The following is a 6,932-nucleotide window of genomic DNA, read 5'->3' on the forward strand; positions in this document are numbered from 1 at the left end:
TGTCGTGCTTTCCCCTGTCTGCTGTAGAGAATAAATTGATAAATTGTTGAGAATTATTAAATTTTGACAGAGCGTTTCTATTTTAACTGGAGCAGCTTTTCTAGCCTTTATGGCACTGGTTTAGCGGCTTGCGAGTTGAGTCAGTGAGATACACACACACACACACACACACACACACACACACATTGTCTGCCAATAGTAATACTTTGTCATTCATTATATAAAGACCATAAAAACCACTAACAACAGGTCACATAACAATTAGTGTCACTATTGTCTCTGTAAAAGTATCTTTTATTTATCTATTTAGCAAAAGCCAAAATTCTATTACAACAGAAATACGGTCACTTCTTTATTACATGTGCTTGCTACCTTAGGTCACAGTATATGTTACAGAAATGAATCAGTAATATGCTTCAGTAGGCTTTTTTTAAAGGCCATTTTTGCATAGAGTAATTCCAAGTGGACAAAATGAAACTAAAGTAATTCCAGTAATGCAATATAAAACTATACATATTCACTATACATATTTGTATAGAATAGCTACAGATACAGTATAGAAATACAACAGTGCTACTCAACCCTGCGTTCTGCATTTGGCCACAAGTTCTCATCCACATCACACCTTATGTGTCCTCTCTTGCAATACACCTGGGAAAGAATCGTTTTGCATGTCTGATCCATCCCTGGCAATCTTCTGCAGATATGTCCAGGCACATACTCTTCCAGAATGAAAAGTAAGGTGGAAGGAAAAGTAGTATAAGTGTAAACCACTAGCTACCTGGAAGGCAACGGTGAAATGCCACATCGTCCTATACAATTACAAAACGTCCTGGAGTCTGCCTCGCTTGCCCACTTTCTTCACCTGGCACAAGTCTTTCATAAAGGTCATCAAGGAATGTAAAAAGGCGCTCAGTTACGAGGGGTGGTTGAGTTTGAGTGAGAGAACAGACCATAAAATTTGAAAGATGGTTATTGAATGCATTTTGTGTGAAATAAATGAAAAGTGCACCACAATTTAGTCCACATTGACTTCTGTTGTGCTGACTGTGTGAAGAAAAAGTGAACTCAGTATAGAGAAATGAATGTGAGCAAATGTAAAATACTGTAAATTTACATAACATAAAACAGAATTACAGTACATTAGACTGCAATTTGCTACATTCTGCTACATCTACATGTAACAAAATGCAGAATACAGGGCTGACTAGCACTATTGTATTCCTATATCTGTAGCAATCATATACAAGTATGAAAAGTGAAAATGTCTAGTTTTGTATCACATGGGAAACACAAGAAAATAAAGCCTACTGAAGCATATTGCAGCATTTCTGATTCATTTCTGTAACAAATACTATAAGGTAGTACAATCCATGCAGTAAAGAGGTGCCATTCTTTGTGTTGTAATCGAATTTTGGTTTCTGAAAAAATAAAATAAAAGCTACCTCAAAGAATTTTTTTTAGGTCATTGTGTAATGAGTGACAAAATGTTACTTTTAGGAGACAAATGTTGTCAGTGCTCTGGTATGTTGATCCTGAGATGTGTCCTGAGAAATATTGTATTAACACTCATTTTAAACGGCCACACTCAGACAACTTGCGTTGTGATATTATATTGTTATAAAAACAAAATAAGACACAAATACCAACACATTCTGACCAGTCACCATGACTATTATATCAGTAACATAGAACTGATCTTATCATGGTCAAATATTTGCTAAAATACAGGTGCAGGCTGGTCACAAGCAGCAGATCTCACCACTTTCAACTCCACACACTCAGATTTCTTTCCTTTTCAAATGTGTAGTCTTCAGCCCCAACCAATGCGCCAAAGATCCTCTTTTTCAGTCTGATATCTGTGGTGGATGTGGTGATGTCAGGTCATATGACATGTGTTCTTAACTTTATAAATACAAACATATAGCAGGCTGAGTGAATACAATCAGGACAGCGACTTTGAACTTATGTTAACTATAGCCAGCAGTTACGAGACAAAACCAGACATGGAACAAACAAAAAACAAAGGGGCGGGCGCATAAGGTTAGTAGGAGTATAATGCTAAATCGGTGGAGGATTTTTTTAACTCCTAGAATGTCCAGAGCTCTTATGATGCCTCATTATATTAATTTAAAATGTTAATATCTACAAGATATCTTCTCACATAGATGTCCCCAAGTAGCAGCAATTGGTAGCCGTTTGACTTTTGAGGACTATATTTTTTTCAGTTTTAAACACTGTTTTCATATGTAGTGTTTCATTTCACCTACTGATTTTTAGTCTTACCATTTAACCCCAGTGCATGCTGGTAGCCCCACAGGGACTGGCCAGTCAGGAAGCAGGAGGGCCATGGCCACTTCCCGTTGGCAATTAGCGCCATTCAGGTGTGATGGATGGATATGACACACACACACACACACACAAACATATAGCTTCACCAATCTTTCATAAATCTTCAAGCACAAACACACACCTGCACAGTGCTTGTAAACACACACACACACACACACACACACACACACACACACACACACTCTTGCTGTGCTGTACAGAGTGGTTGAAGTTAAACAGTGCTTGGTGTGTGACACTGCCATCCATTACACTAAAACAAGAGTGTGTGTGCCAAAACCTGACACTGCACAGACCCTGTGTGTGTGTACATGCGTCATATGTGTATTAACATTTTATTTTTGTCACTTTACTTGCTCTCCACCTCACCTCCCCTTCATCCCCCCTTTCTCTTTCTGATCCTTGGTCTCCCTCCCTCCCTCCGTCCAACCCAGTCTCAGGGCAGGTTGTGAAAAAGTCATGAAAATTTAATCTATAGATTTGTGTGGACATGAATTTTCCTTTTTTTTTTTGGCAAAGTCCGCACAGGGAGGACGTTGAGGTGGATGGATGAGTCAAACACAGGACCTTCCCATGGAGAAGGTTAACGATTAACGTGTGAAACTAATAGTCAGCGTTGATGGTTTATATATTCTAACCCAAACAAGTAGTTTTGGTGCCTAAACCTAACCAAATTAGTCAACGCTGATTGTTTTAGGGAAGTATTTGTTTTAGCCCAAACCATGATATTTTCCTAAACATGTATAACCAAGTAGTTCCAGTGCCTTAACTCTAACCGAACTGTGACCGTCACCTGAAATGTTACTCAGCAAGCTTTAGTTTGAAAGTCTAACAGGACGTTGCATATTTATTATTGCTAACTTGACTGGGTAAAAAAAAAAACGTGGTGCAGGCACAAAAGATACTTACAATTGAAACACATTAGTTTGAAAGTCATGCAGAGTGTATGTTGCTCTGTCACACACTTTTATCCCTTACTTTATATATACTTTGATTATTGATTCTCTCCTCTCTATGTCTCTTTCCCTCGTCTCTCTGAGACTGTAAATACTATTCTGCTTTGATTGAATTGATCACAGAGTCATTTTGGAATGGGACAAAAATAAAACCAATCGATTATTTAATTATTTATTAATAAAAAAAGCAATTTTTCTCACAACTCTAATAATAGATTGCAATGACATCTAAAATTACAATTACCTCCAAAATTTAATAAAAATAATATGTATATTTATTCCTTTAAATTGGCCTGACAGAACATGTTTACAGGAGCATATTGAAAAGCTTTCAGCAATTAGATACTTTATAACCAAGCGCACTGCTGTATTATTTCAATTGACAACAACAAATTGTAAATGGGCATTAATTTATGCATTGTGGGGAAAAAAAACATTGAAGGACTTGTTCAATATTTTGGGAAACACTCTTATTCACCTTCTTGCCGAGAGTTGGATGAGAAGATAGATACCACTCTCGTGTCTGTACAGTAAATATGAAGCCCCCGTTAGGAGATGGTTTCCAAGACTGGAAACAGGAGGAAACAGCTAGCCTGGCTCTATCCAAAGGTAACAAAATTTGCCTACAAGCACCTAAAGATCATTAATTAACATGTTATATCTTGTGTGTTTAATGGGGTTATGTGCTGGACTATATCTTATAGCCAAGAAATAGTCTGGCACATACAGTAAACCCCTGTAAAACTGTAATCTTTAATGTTATATCCTCCATATAATGTTCACATTATCAAGTTTTGAAAAACCAATAGAACCAGTTTCACTTGGGGCACTTTCACACGTTTAGTTCAGTTCATTTGGTCCAGTTTATTAAAAATTATAAATGAAAAGTCTGGTTTTAGTATGACATGTAGATCATTTAAAAAGGTGACACCCAACAAATAACTTTTTCATCCTGCCTGCAAGCACTGTATTTGAAAGTGCTCTATACTTTAACTTGAATTATGAACTTAAGGTAATTAATTTATTTTTCTCAAATTGCACACGTAAATATATTTTTTCACCTGCTGTGTGTGTATAATTGTCATTAAAGAAAACAGTGAGTGATCAGGCCAGTGTGGAGCGCAGATAACACCCACCTCATGTTTCTCCCTCAGTTACCATTAATATGAAATTCTGATAATGAAATTATATTTAAATTGTAGCTGCATTTTTAAAATCTTTCTTTGTAGAGATGAAGGTGGTGTTGGGGTGTGTGTTGGGGGAAGGGGTGGGGGGATGTTAATGCTGCAAGCCGCTGAATGAAATGGCGTGGGGAGTCGGTGAGTGCAGATAAAGCCCTGCTCATGTATCAGCCTGCTCACCTGTCTGCAGCCAGACCGCTGTAATGGATAGACACGAACTGCAACCATCACTCATACTCACACTGGCTGCTTCTCTCTCTCTGTCTGTGTGTGTGTGTGTGTGTGTGTGTGTGTGTGTGTGTGTGTGTGTGTGTGTGTGCGTTTTGTGTATTTGGTGGTGGGAGTGATTATATGTCTGCATGGGAGCATGACAGAGAGAGACAGAGACAGAGTGTGTAGCTGTGTGTGTAGTTATGTGTGTGTGTGTGTGTGTGTGTGTGTGTGTGTGTGTGTGTGTGGTTATTTGTGTAATTCCTGTCTGTCTTTCTGTCATTTTGATTGATACTTCTAACACTGACACCATTTTAGTAATAGTCTCTCTCCCTCTCTTTCTATCTCCCTCTCTCTCTCTCTCTCTCTCTCTCTCTCTCTCTCTCTCTCTCTCTGTGTGTGTGTAGGAGGAAGGGGTTATGGGAAAGGTGGTAAATGATGTGATAGACAGCTGGCAGGACACATAGGGCGCTGGAGCAGTAAGGGGTGAAGCAGTGCTGTCAATCCAAAAAACAAAACAAAAAAAGGTTGGGGCTTTTATTGTGGAGTCAAATTTTTATTTAACCATGTTTAATCATGTATCATTAGATTAAAAATCTCTTTCATAAGCATGACCGGACAAACAATGCTACAACAGTGAGTGCAAGTATTGGGTTGGGTTCTAGCAGTTTTGTTGCATTAAGCTTCGATCTCTGGTTGGGTTTGGGTTTCAGTATTTTCAAATGTAATTTATAAAAAAAAGTCTCTCTTTTTCTTTCTGACTGTGCTAATTGCATGTGTCTGTGTGTCATGTGCTGCATGTAGCTATGCCATGTCAGGCCCAGTATCAAGTTAGGGCCATATTAATGATCCGTATGATGCAGAAGACTGCACTTCAGGTCCCCTTGCAGACCTGCAATTAACGCTTGCCATTTTATTAACAGTAACCATGATCTTTCCCTAACCAAGTGTTTTAGTAGCTAGTAGTAGTAACTGTAGTTGCTATGCACTGACATTGAGTTCAGTCAGGTTGGGTCTTTAAGATACGGGCCAGGTTCAGGTCTCAGTTTTAGGCTTGTGCAGAATTGTAAAAGAGTAACTGCACACAGTCTTTTAATCTGGCTTGTGCTGCCAACTAGTAGTGACATGTTTTTTCTACACCCTGTACATCAGTCTCTTTAGCAAGTGCCTCAAAACAAAATATGTGGGGTGCCCTTTGCTGCATGTCATCCTCCCTCTCTCCCAAATTTTCTTTCTCTCTTCAGCTGTTATCAAATTAAGGCAAAAAGCCCCAAAAATAATCTTAAAAAGACATGTTTAGGTTTAAGTGACAAAGCGCTCCAGCGGTGATAGGAATTATGACGAGAGAAAATAATGAAATCACTTGACGTTAATATAGAGTGATAAAGTCCGCAGAGGGAGGAGGTCTGGGTCGGATGGATGAGCACTGGATTTTAACACTGGAGATCTCTGTTCATTTCCCATTTCCAACCATCAGTCAATGTTTTTTTTTCAAAGCACGACCATGATTGTTCAACATTAACCTTAATGTTTATTGTAACCTTAACCGATACTGGCGTCAGATCAAAAAATGCTTCTATGTGTCACTGCATATCATTTCCATGTGTCGTTTTTTGACGTTTAATTGGAGGACTTGTTGTATGCAGCAGTGCTGTAGTGTGACACTATAGTACTGCTTGGTCAGGCAGCACATTTGAAAAATTGGAATCGATACAGAGAAGATTAGCATGGCCCTTTTGAAAAGGATGGCATGCAAATTCGTGAAGCATTTGCACTATAGTGTGGTCACAAGTATAATAGACCACGCCTGACCACAGTCAGGTGACATGTTGGGTGTGGTCAGAGGTGCAACAGACTTACAGGCTACCTTTAAACCTATAGCGACCAATGCAGCTATATTTTACCTCCTTCCAAAACAAAGTTTGGAGTTACTCTTCAAGTGTGAGTCATACCCATAGACCATGTAGATGTACTAGACATAAATGACCGTAGTGCCTTAGTCATCACCTAAAGGTTTCTAAAGTAAAGTTTTTGGATTTACTGCTTGCCACCATCGTTACCAGTTACTGACACCAGAAACCCCTAATCTGGGTAAAAAAGTGGAGCCTGTGTGGAAGCTAGCAATTGGAAACGATCATGTCAGATTGTGTTACACTGAGACACCTTTCTGTCAACAACACACACCTGAAAACTGTAGTATTAAAGCAATAGTTAGAGATTTGGGAAATATGCTTAT

General features: G+C 38.6%; 1 non-coding gene across 1 annotated transcript; it reads left to right on the top strand.

The window, feature by feature from the left end:
• Positions 1-6,365: 6,365 nt before the first annotated feature.
• Positions 6,366-6,476, top strand: LOC122869613. Its single transcript, XR_006376370.1, has one exon. It is a non-coding gene; the product is annotated as a U6 spliceosomal RNA (small nuclear RNA).
• Positions 6,477-6,932: the final 456 nt, after the last annotated feature.

The sequence above is a fragment of the Siniperca chuatsi genome, linkage group LG21 (genome assembly GCF_020085105.1).
Source record: "Siniperca chuatsi isolate FFG_IHB_CAS linkage group LG21, ASM2008510v1, whole genome shotgun sequence".
NCBI classification, from domain to species: Eukaryota; Metazoa; Chordata; class Actinopteri; order Centrarchiformes; family Sinipercidae; genus Siniperca; species Siniperca chuatsi.